Genomic DNA, 11,435 nt, shown 5'->3' with positions numbered 1-11,435 from the left:
TAAATTCATACTGTAATTTCTTTGTTTCATTAGATAGCATTATAGCCAAAATTAAAGACAAACCTCTAAAGTTAATTTTAGAAATTTTCTAGATTTTTGATATTTAAATTAGGTATCAGCAACTTTATCTTTCTGTGAAAATATTTTAGGTCTCAAAGCCCATACAGTGTAGATAGTCCACTTCACTAGTATTTTAAATTGGTACGTCAGTTTTTCTGTCAGATTTCCGCTTGTTGGATGAGTGGAGTGATCAAGCCCTTGGCTTAACCTGGCTTTCTAGGCACTCCACGTTCATGTTGCACAGTATCAGAAATCAAGGGCTTCCGATGCATTCCTTTACTGTTATCACTTCCAAGGGAAGATCATGAGAGTGCATGGTGTTTTTCTTATCAGGACACTTCGTTGTAAGTAACAGAAGACAACTCAGACTTGCATAAACCAAAAATATTTCTCAGACCATAAGTGAAAAGATACAGGTAGGTTAAAACTTGGTTCTGGGTCAGTCAACAGGCTTTATATTACTTTTCTTTGATGTTCTCACCTCTGTTCTTTTGTGTGAACTTTTGTCTTTAGTTTGGTCCAAGATGGCATTATCATCTGCTTTTTTGTTCATGCCAAAGGAAGAGAGCTGCTTCATTTTTAGTGATATACAGTCCTACCTTCCCCAAAGGCATAAGATCTCTGACCTCTCCAATCCCTGCTCAAGACTGAAACTAAAACAAGACAATGAAGAACATCATTGGCCTGATATGTGGTGTTGCAGTGGATAGAACGCTGACCTGGAATGCTGAGGTTATTGGTTCAAAACTCTGGGCTTGCCAGGTCAAGGCACATATAAGAAAATGAATACCTGACTAGGCGGTGGCGCAGTGGATAGAGCATCAGACTGGAATGCAGAAAACCCAGGTTCAAGACCCTGAGGTCGCCAGCTTGAGTGAGGGCTCATCTGGTTTGAGCAAAAAGCTCACCAGCTTGAGCCCAAGCTTGCTGGCTCGAGCAAGGGGTTACTCGGTCTGCTGAAGGCCCACGGTCAAGGCACATATGAGAAAATATCAACGAACAATTAAGGTGTTGCAACATGCAACGGAAAACTAATGATTGATGCTTTTCATCTCTCCGTCCCTGTCTCTGACTCTGACTCACTCTCTGTAAAAACAAACAAAAAACAATGAATAACTAAAATGAGACTGTGAGTTGATTCTTCTCTCCTCTCTCTAAAAATCAATAAATAAAAATTTTTTTTCCCTTAAGTGAAGTGGGGAGGCAGAGAGACTCCCTCATGTACCCAACAAGGATCCACCTAGCAAGACCCTTATGGGGTGATGCTCCATTGCTCAGCAACCAAGCTATTTTAGCACCCAAGAGGAAGCCATTGGAGCCATCCTCAGTGCCTGGGGTCAACTTGATCCCACCAAGACATGGCTGCAGGAGGGAAAGAGAGAGAAGAAAGGAGAAAGGATGGAGAAGCAGATGGTCCCATCTCCTGTATGCCCTGACTGGGAATCAAACCAGGACATTCACATGCCAGGCCAATGCTCTTATCACTAAGCCAACTGGCCAGAGCCTAATAAATAAAATCTTAAAAAATAATTTAAGCCTGACCAGGTGGTGATGCAGTGGATAGAGCATTGGACTGGAGCACCGAGGACCCAGAGGTGGCCAGCTTAAGCACAGGCTCATCCAGCTTGCACATGGCCTCACCAGCTTGAGTGCACAGGCTCATACAGCTTGCACATGGCCTCACCAGCTTGAGTGCAAGGTCATTGGCTTGAGCGTGGGATCAGAGACATGACCCAATGGTTGCTGGCTCGAAACCCAAAGTTGCTGGCATGAGCAAGGGGTCACTCACTCTGCTGTAGACCCCCGGTCAAGGCACATATGAGAAAGCAGTCAATGGACAACTAAGGTACAGGAACAAATAATGATTCTCATCTCTAGTTGTCTGTCCCTATCTGTCTCTCTGTCACAAATAATAATTATAATTTTAAAACATCCCTGGTTTTCTTAAATAGGCTATTTACTCCTAATGACAAGCACTGGCAGGTTGCATTGGGGAAATGACAAGACTATGGGCAAGAATACTGTGACACATGTGCACAGGGATGGATAACAGCTGAGAGTGGAGCACAGACATTGAGAAAGATTTTCCAGCACTCCAGCCCCCATGCTAAGCACAAGGTGACATTACAAAAAAATGTAAGGGATGAACTGAAGGTAACTATTGCGATGACAGAGTCCAATTCCAACCGTATTCCTGAAAAGATTGATTCAACAACTCTCTCCAACATTCTAGTACAGTGGTCGGCAAACTCATTAGTCAACAGAGCCAAATATCAACAGTACAACGATTGAAATTTCTTTTGAGAGCCAGATTTTTTAAACTTAAACTATATAGGTAGGTAGTTATTAACTTAATTAGGGTACTCCTAAGCTGGCCTTTGCTAAAATCATCACATGCTATTAGGTCGCATGTGGCTCGCGAGCCATGGTTTGCCAATCACTGTTCTAGTAGAACAGGCATGCCCAGTTCCAGGCAAAAAATCTATTTGCTTCAGTCTCTACTCTTTGATACATGTTATCTGCCATTTAATCAAAAATTACAAGATAAAGGCCCTGGCTGGTTGGTTCAGTGGTAGAGCGTTGGCCTGGCATGCAGGAGTCCCAGGTTCGATTCCCGGCCAGGGCACACAGGAGAAGCGCCAATCTGCTTCTCCACCCCTCCCCCTCTCCTTCCTCTCTGTCTCTCTCTTCCCCTCCTGCAGCCAAGGCTCCATTGGAGCAAGGTTGGCCCAGGCACTGAGGATGGCTCCATGGCCTCTGCCTCAGGTGCTAGAATGGCCCTGGTTGCAACAGAACAATGACCCAGATGGGCAGAGCATTGCCCCCTGGTTGGCATGTTGGGTGGATCCCGGTCGGGCACATGTGGGAGTCAGTCTGACTGCCTCCCCATTTCCAATTTCAGAAAAATACCAAAAAAAAAATTACAAGATAAAAAAGAATAACCCTCTGCCAAGAGACATCAGACTAATCAATAAAACCATACTTTAGAAATAACCATACTTTTAAAAGTTCAGACAAAATTTTATATAACTGATTGATGTGTTAAGTGTTGTCCTGAAAAGAGCAAACAATATACAGATGGAGGAATTAAAGTGAAAAATAATCAAATGGGAAATGCTAGAAAATAAAATTTATTACAAAGGATGATTTTTGAAGGACTTTTATGTATGCTCAACACACCTGAGGAACGTGTCAGAGAATTTGAACATAGGTCAATCAAAATCATCCAAGTTAAAATACAAGAAGTTTGAAAAAAACAGTACCCAAGAACTTTTTATGGTCTATTATATGTATAATTGGAAACCCAGGATATGAGGAATGAGAAGAAAACATTGAAGAGATGATGGCTGAGAATTTTCAAAAAATAAAAGATCTCACTCAAAGCAGAACCTTAGAGTACTCAAGCAGGATTTAAAATGAACCCCCTCCCAAAAAAAGACACATTATTGCCAAAGAGCTGAAAATACACAACACAGAGGAATACTGAATGCAGACAGAAAAAGACACATTGCATACACATGGAACAGAGGTGAGAAAAAATTCAGACTTCTTACCCAAAACTATGTAAGCCAGAAGACGATGGAGTGACATATTTAATACCCTGAAACAAAAGACCATTAACCAAAAAATCCAAACTCAATGGAAAAAATCTTTCAAAAAGCAAAATAAACATTTTCAGACAAACAAAAGCTAACAATTCACTACCAGTATGTCTGAAGTACACGAAATATTAGTAAAATGTAACTTCCACAAAACAGCAGGGAGAAATTGGAAATACTGTATGCTGTTGTACACCACACAAAATGGCTTAATATTTTTAGAAGCAAGACTGAAAAATTATAAATGCATATTTACAAGCCTTAGAGCAATTATTTTAAAAATATCTTAAAGTGGTTATAGTAATCCAGTACTGTGGATAAAACAGACTTATAAAATATGCTCCATCCAAAGGCAGGCAAGAAAATTAAATAACACATGGTACAAATGGGAAGCATTTAGCATGATGATAGCTTCAAATCCAGTGATATCAATAATTGCATTAAATGTAAATGCTCTATACACATCATTTTAAAAATTGTCAGGTGGATAAGAAAGCAAGCCAGGCTATATGTGTTCTACAAGAAATTCTTTCCAAATACAAAAGAGATATTAGGTTGCCCTACCTGGGTAGCTCAGTTGGTTAGAATATCATCTTGATATGCCAACGTTGTGAATTCAATTCCCAATCAGGGCACATACAAGAGTCATCTAATGAATGTATAGCTATAAGGTGGAGCAACAAGTCAGTGTTTCTCTCCCTCTCTTTCTCAGGTCAATTTAAAAATTTTTTTAAGAGATAGTAGGTTAAAAGACTAAAGATGGGAAAAGGTATACCATGCTAGTCCATGGCCAGGTCAAGGCACATACGAGAAGCAACCAATGAGTATACAAGTAAATGGAACAACTAAATGAAACAATGAATTGATGTTCTCTCTTTTTTCCCCCCATTCTCCCTCTTTCTCCAAAAATCAATGAAAAATTAAATATATATATATATATATATATATATATATATATATATATGCCATGCTACAGTCAAAAGAAAGGTGGAATTGCTATATTAACATAAAAATTTATAGAAGAAATATTACCAGGGGTATTACAGGAATGCACCTAATAAAAGAGCTCCAAGATTCGTGAAGTAATATCTGATAGAAAACACAATAATAGTTAAAAAACTCAATAGTTCTCTTAGTAATTGATATATCAAAATGACAGAAAATTAGTAAGGGTATAGAAACAACACTACCATCCAACTTATTTGTCATTTAGAGAACACTTCACTAGTGGGTTAATATATATTCCTTTCAAGTGCAGGTGGAACATTCAAGATAAATCATGTTGGGCCATAAAGCAAATCATACCAAATTTAAAAGAAGTAAAATCAGCCTGACCAGGCGGTGGGGCAATGGATAGAGCGTCGGACTGGGATGCAGAAGACCCAGGTTCGAAACCCTGAGGTTGCCGCTTTAGCATGGGCTCACCAGCTTGAGTGTGGGATTGCTGGCTTGAGCGTGGGATTATAGACATGACCCCATGGCCGCTGGCTTGAGCCCAAGGTCACTGGCTTGAGCAAGGGGTTACTGGCTCAGCTGTACCCCCCCCCCAAGTCAAGGCACATATGAGAAAGCAATCAATGAACAACTAAGGAGGCGCAACAAGATTTGATGCTTCTCATCTCTCTCTTTCTGTCTGTCCCTATCTGTCCCTCTCTCTGTCTCAAAAAAAAAAAAAGACAAAAAATCAAAGTATATTATCTGATTCAAATGGAATTAAACTATATTGAGCAAGTGGTACATGTTGCCTACAGTCCTAGAATGTTACCTCACAGCTTTGTTTTTAGGTGCTGATGTCTCCGTAAATATTAGAGGAACCTATATTAGAACATTCGGAAAGCCTTTATGCCGATAAACTTGGCAATTTAAAGAAAATGTACAAATTCCTTGAAAGACACAAATTGCCAAAGTATATACAAGTAACCTGAATAGTCGTCCTATATATCCTCAAGAAGTTGAATTTAGGGATAAAAAACCTTCTAACAAAGGAAACCTAGGGATGGGTGGCTTTACTGGCAGATTATAGAAGATAAGATTATGCAGAGAAGCCCAAAGAATCAGCAAAAAGCTAGTGGAACTAATACATGAATTTATCAAAGTCACAGGAAACAAGGTCAATATACCAAAATTACAATGCTAGTCCTGAACTATTGGAAATTGGAAATAAGAAAGGAAAGAACACTGTTGTTTGCAATAGCACCAAATACATAGTGGGGGATGAGTATGTGTGAGCTCTATGCTGCATACTACAAAATACTGATGAAAGATTTAAAAGACCACTCAAGAGGCCCTGGCCGGTTGGCTCAGCGGTAGAGCGTCGGCCTGGCGTGCGGGAGACCCGGGTTCGATTCCCGGCCAGGGCACATAGGAGAAGCGCCCATTTGCTTCTCCACCCCCGCCCCCCCCCTCCTTCCTCTCTGTCTCTCTCTTCCCCTCCCGCAGCCAAGGCTCCATTGGAGCAAAGATGGCCCGGGCGCTGGGGATGGCTCCTTGGCCTCTGCCCCAGGCGCTAGAGTGGCTCTGATCGCTGCAGAGCGACGCCCCAGAGGGGCAGAGCATCGCCCCCTGGTGGGCAGAGCGTTGCCCCTGGTGGGCGTGCCGGGTGGATCCCGGTCGGGGTGGATCCCGGTCGGGCGCATGCGGGAGTCTGTCTGACTGTCTCTCCCCGTTTCCAGCTTCAGAAAAATACAAAAAAAAAAAAAAAAGACCACTCAAGACCCTGGCCAGGTTACTTAGTTGGTTAGAGCATCAGCCCAATATGCTAAGGTTTGATTCTGGGTCAGGGAACATACAAGACTACACCAGTGGCCCTAGCCGGACAGCTCAGTTGGTTAGAGCTCCATCCTGAAGTGCAGAGGAGAGCAGCATAGCGAGGGGAGGGTAAGGGGGTCTATCAGGCCCCGGGCACCACTCAGAGGGGCGCCAAATGGTCTCCAAGACAAACAAGAAAAGCGTAGTAGAAGGGGAGGGGGGTGCCAATAAAGTGTCGTGTCCTGGGCGCCAGTTATGTTCGCTACGCCACTGGCAGAGGATGCCAGTTTGATCCCTGTTCAGGGCACATACAGGAATAGATCAATGTTCCTGTCTCCCTTCTCTCACTAACATCAATAAATACAATTTAATAAAAAATCAACCGATGACGGCAAATAGGTGGAACAACAAATTGAGAAAACAAATTGTTTCTTCTTCCCTCCCTCCCTTCCCCTTTCTCTAAAATCAATAAATAAAAATTTGATAAAAGATTAAATTAGGCCTGACCTGTGGTGGCGCAGTGGGATAAAGCGTCGACCTGGAACACTGAGGTCACCGGTTCGAAACCTTGGGCTTGCCTGGTCAAGGCACATATGGGAGTTGATGCTTCCTGCTCCTCCCCCTTCTCTCTCTCTCTGTCTCTCTCTCTCTCACTCCTCTCTCTCTAAAAAATCAATAAATAAAATATTAAAAAAAAAAAAAAGATTAAATTAAACAAAGAATATACATATAGCATACATACACCACAGCAGTCCCATGAAAACAGGTTTATACAAAGACCTGTATGCCCTTTAATTGGAGAAAAACAAACCATGTTATATCTATGCAATGGAATTCTGCTTAACAAAAGAACAAACTACTGATAAAAGAACATGAGTGAATCTCAAACACATTATGTTAAGGGGACGAAGCCAGACTCAAATGACCACATATTGTGTGATTCTATTTATATGACATTTTGGAAAAAAGCAAAATTACAGGGACAGGTAATAGATTTGTGTTTGCCTGGGGCTAGGGGAGGGAGTGATCACAAAGGGCATGAGGGAACTTTCCGGAGTGAGGAAGTGTTTCGTATCTTGATTTTGTTGGTGTATTGGTCAAAATTCACAGAACTCTACACTGAATAGTAAATATTATTATATGTAAGTTACACTTCAATAAACTGGCTTGAAATGAATGCCTGAACATTGCAAATAAAATTATAAAACAACGTGTAAGTAAAAGTATTTGAAAATTCATATTTACTCAGATAGTACTGTGAATACTTCGGTCTTGTATGTCTCATGTTATACAGGCAAATATCTCTGTATAGTATTTTTTAAATCTAGAATTATGCCATGCATACTATTTTCTAACTTGGTGGTTTTTAATTTTTTTGTTATTTTTTGGCTTTAGGGAGAGTGAAAGAAACATTGATTTGTTGTTCCACTTATTTATGCATTCATTTATTGACTCTTGTATGTGCCCTGACTGGAAATCGAACCTTGGCATATTGGGATGCTGCTCTAGCCAACTGAGCAACCGAGCTAGGACTAACTTGGTGTTTACATAATCAATGTGGTGAAGACATTCCATCAACAAATTCATCTACTACATCATTTTAATGGATACACAGTATTCTACTGTTTATGTACTGATTTTTACTAAATTTATTGCCTACTGATGAATGTTTTTCACTCCTAAAATATCAATGAAAAATTGAGAACCACAAAATTTATTTTCTTTCCATTTTATTAACTCCTGTAGTAACACAAAGTAATCAATTATCATAGGAGACTCACATGAATCATAGTTCTTAGACAAGTTATTAATGAATGATTCTAAGTATATAAGCAAAAATCATGAACATATATAGCTTTCCTTTTAGGAAGGGCCTCAAACCATTAAAAACACACCTTCCTCACTGTCCAGTTTGCTGCACTGGAATGCATTGTTTGGAATAACAGATGAACATAGAGTGTGTGTCAATATTTGTCCAAATTAGGTTCAGGTGTAACATTCCTCTTTTGAGAGGCCGAAATGAAGAAGGACAGCTTTATAATTGTTCATTGGGAAGCATTTCGGCTTTAGAGTAACAGATGAACATCAACAATGTGTGTAATCCATGTCAGCTACGAGGAACTGCTTTGGCAATTCTTAGATTTTATATTTGATTAGTCATTTCTGTAGGGATAACGAGATTGCATGACAGACTGCATGACAGACTTTATCTCTCCAGCAAACCATATTTCATATGTTCAGGGGTGATAAATCATCAACCTGGAACACTGAGGTCACCAGTTCAAAATCCTGGGCTTCCTCGGCCAAGGCACATACAACAAGCAATCAATGAACAACCAAAGCGAAGTAACTATGAAACGATACTTTTCACTCCACCCCACTCCTCCTCTTTCTGTAAAATCAATCAATAAAAATTTTTTAAAAGCCTTATATGTACAGGGGTGAACAAAAGTAGGTTTATGATTGTGAATAAAAGTTTATCCTTGTATTATTATTTCTTAATGTATTATTTTTCATGCAAACAACTGTAAACCTACTTTTGCCAACCCCTGTATATAAATGTCAAGTTTATTTGCAATAGGCAATTTGACTAGACTAGTGCTACCACAGAATTCATACTAACAGGACCCAATTATTCAAACACCAAAGAGCAACCTGGTGGGAAGCAGTACCATGCAGCACACTGTGGAAATTAATCTACAAAATTCTTAGTTAATCTTGAAATAAAAAGCCAAGCGAGAGGCAACAAGCATTTATTTGAGATAAAAAGAAATTGCAATACTGGGAAGCAGCGATTCAGGTAGAAACCCAGATAGTATTATTATCACAAGGTGAAAGCAAGGCAATATTGTGAGAAAGAGAAATAAATACATGAATAGGAGAAAGAAAGTTCTATTGATGACAATAAGCTGTTATTCTTTAGCTGTATACAGCACTGGCTGTAAAGAATGTCCATAATTATGTCATTGTGTCAGGAGGTCTGCTTTCCTGTGACTATACTGACAGTTGTTTGGAAGACAATGTTGGTTTGGTCTAGTCCAAAGGTTATTTTGCCCAACTCAAACATTCCAAAAGTTCAAGAAGCAAGACATACAAGGCAATTTCTCTGGGCTGGTGGCACCAACTCCATTTTGAAATGGCTGTATTTATGTCATTTTTTCACAAGCTCCAGGTAGTCAAAGAAACTTCTGCACCAAACATGTCAGTGGCGCTCAGTCTACCAGAGATCTGACTTTTTGGAGACCTTTGCACTGCAGAATGACATGTCTGTGGATTATTTTTCCCTCCAGGATTCTGGGAATTTTAATTCAGGTCCTCGTGTAGTATATCCACATTTCTGCCTACAAAGTGGGACTGTAGTCTTTGTTGCCCTCAGGCATTGTAGAAAGTGTGGTCTGGAGGTGTTCCCTGTGACTACAAGCAGTTTTGCTGCAGAAAGCAAGACCATGGACGATGTTCTCCCTTGGTGTTGGGTCTGAGTTCAGAGGCAAGGGATAAAGGGGTGCGAGGGACCGGGGGCTGAAAGAAGACATGCGAAGCCAGAGGCAGATCATACATGCTTTATTGGGCTGCAGCAGCAGCTAGATGCAATATGGCAGTGGCAGCTTGATGCAGTGCATATAAGTTTTTTGTTGTTTTTTTTTTTACTTTTTTTTTCTTCAGTGAGAGGAGGGGAGGCAGGGACAGACTCCCATATGCACCCTACCAGGATCCACCCAGCAAATCCACTAGGGGAGTGATGCTCTGCATATCTGGGCCACTGCTCTGTTGCTCAGCAACCAAGCCCTTCCTAGTGCCTGAGGCAGAGGCCATGGTGCCACCCTCAGCGCTCAGGGCCAACTTAATCCAATCAAGCCATGGCTGCAGAAGGAGAAGAAAGAGAAAGAGAGAGAGAGAGAGAGAGAAGCAAGAGGGGGAGGGGTGAAGCAGATTAGCGCTTCTCCTGTGTGCCCTGACTGGGAGTTGAACTTGGGACATCCACATGCCAGGCTGATGCTCTACTACTGAGCCAACTGGCCAGGGCCACAGTGTGTAGTTTTATAGTAAATTACACAAAAGTGTTACCAAGCTATGATTACAGAGAGGTTACATAAGTGAAGGTTACATAAGGTGGACACACATGTGTATTGTCCCTGCCTGTCTCCCTTAGTCATGTATGATCATATCTGACATAGTGGACCTGTCCACAATGACTCCATTTTGTACAGACTGTTTACTAATTCTGCACACTTGGCATTCTGGGACACACAGTTCAAGAATTCTTCAGTAGGTGCAGGGACTTCTGCCTCCAAGGAAGGAGCTACGGATATGGTTTTCCTCTGGCCTGGGAAGTGTAGTGCAGGAACTCTGCATTGTCTTGTTCATGGAAAGGGGACCTGGTCCTTTGAGTCTGCCTACAGCCAGGTAGTAGTGTGTGGGTTCTTAACTTTGTGCAGGAAAGATTTCACAACACAAGTCTAGGTGATTTCAAGAGTATGTTTATTAAAGCTGGGGACAGAAACAGGGAAGGGCGTAGAAGAAGCAACAGGAGAGAATCTAGGCAGGGCTGCTTTAGTGCTGTAGAAACCTTATTGGAAATAAATGAGCCTACACTAAAAAATCAGAGGAAAGGGAGCCTTGGAGACAGGTTCAGGGGTGAGCCTGGGACAAGCTGCTGCTGCCCGTTGCTCCCTTAGTTGCAAGTATCATGGGGACCCTTAGAATTTGGAGGCTTACGCCTGTGGGGGAAGAATAGGAGGAAGGGAAAGGCGCAGGTGTGCTCCCAGGAGGAGGAGCAGTGCTGGGTCCTTTGTTTTGAGAGTTTTAAAGGCTGGAAGTTTAGGGGAGGTACCAGGGAAGATCTAAATAGACTATTCATTAACTTTTCCAGGTGTGTCCTTTCAGGGGTCATGGGTGTTACTGATTGGTCAATGCCAGAACAGGGGGTTATTAGTCATTGCAGCTGGTCCTGGCATTGCCCACCTGGTTCTGCTGCTTTTCTAGGCCTGAAACTGAAACACAACTGAGGCCTAGATGTTATCTCTAGGG

This window comes from Saccopteryx leptura, chromosome 3 (genome assembly GCF_036850995.1).
Source record: "Saccopteryx leptura isolate mSacLep1 chromosome 3, mSacLep1_pri_phased_curated, whole genome shotgun sequence".
Classification (NCBI taxonomy): Eukaryota; Metazoa; Chordata; class Mammalia; order Chiroptera; family Emballonuridae; genus Saccopteryx; species Saccopteryx leptura.
Note: the sequence above shows the minus strand (reverse complement) of the source record.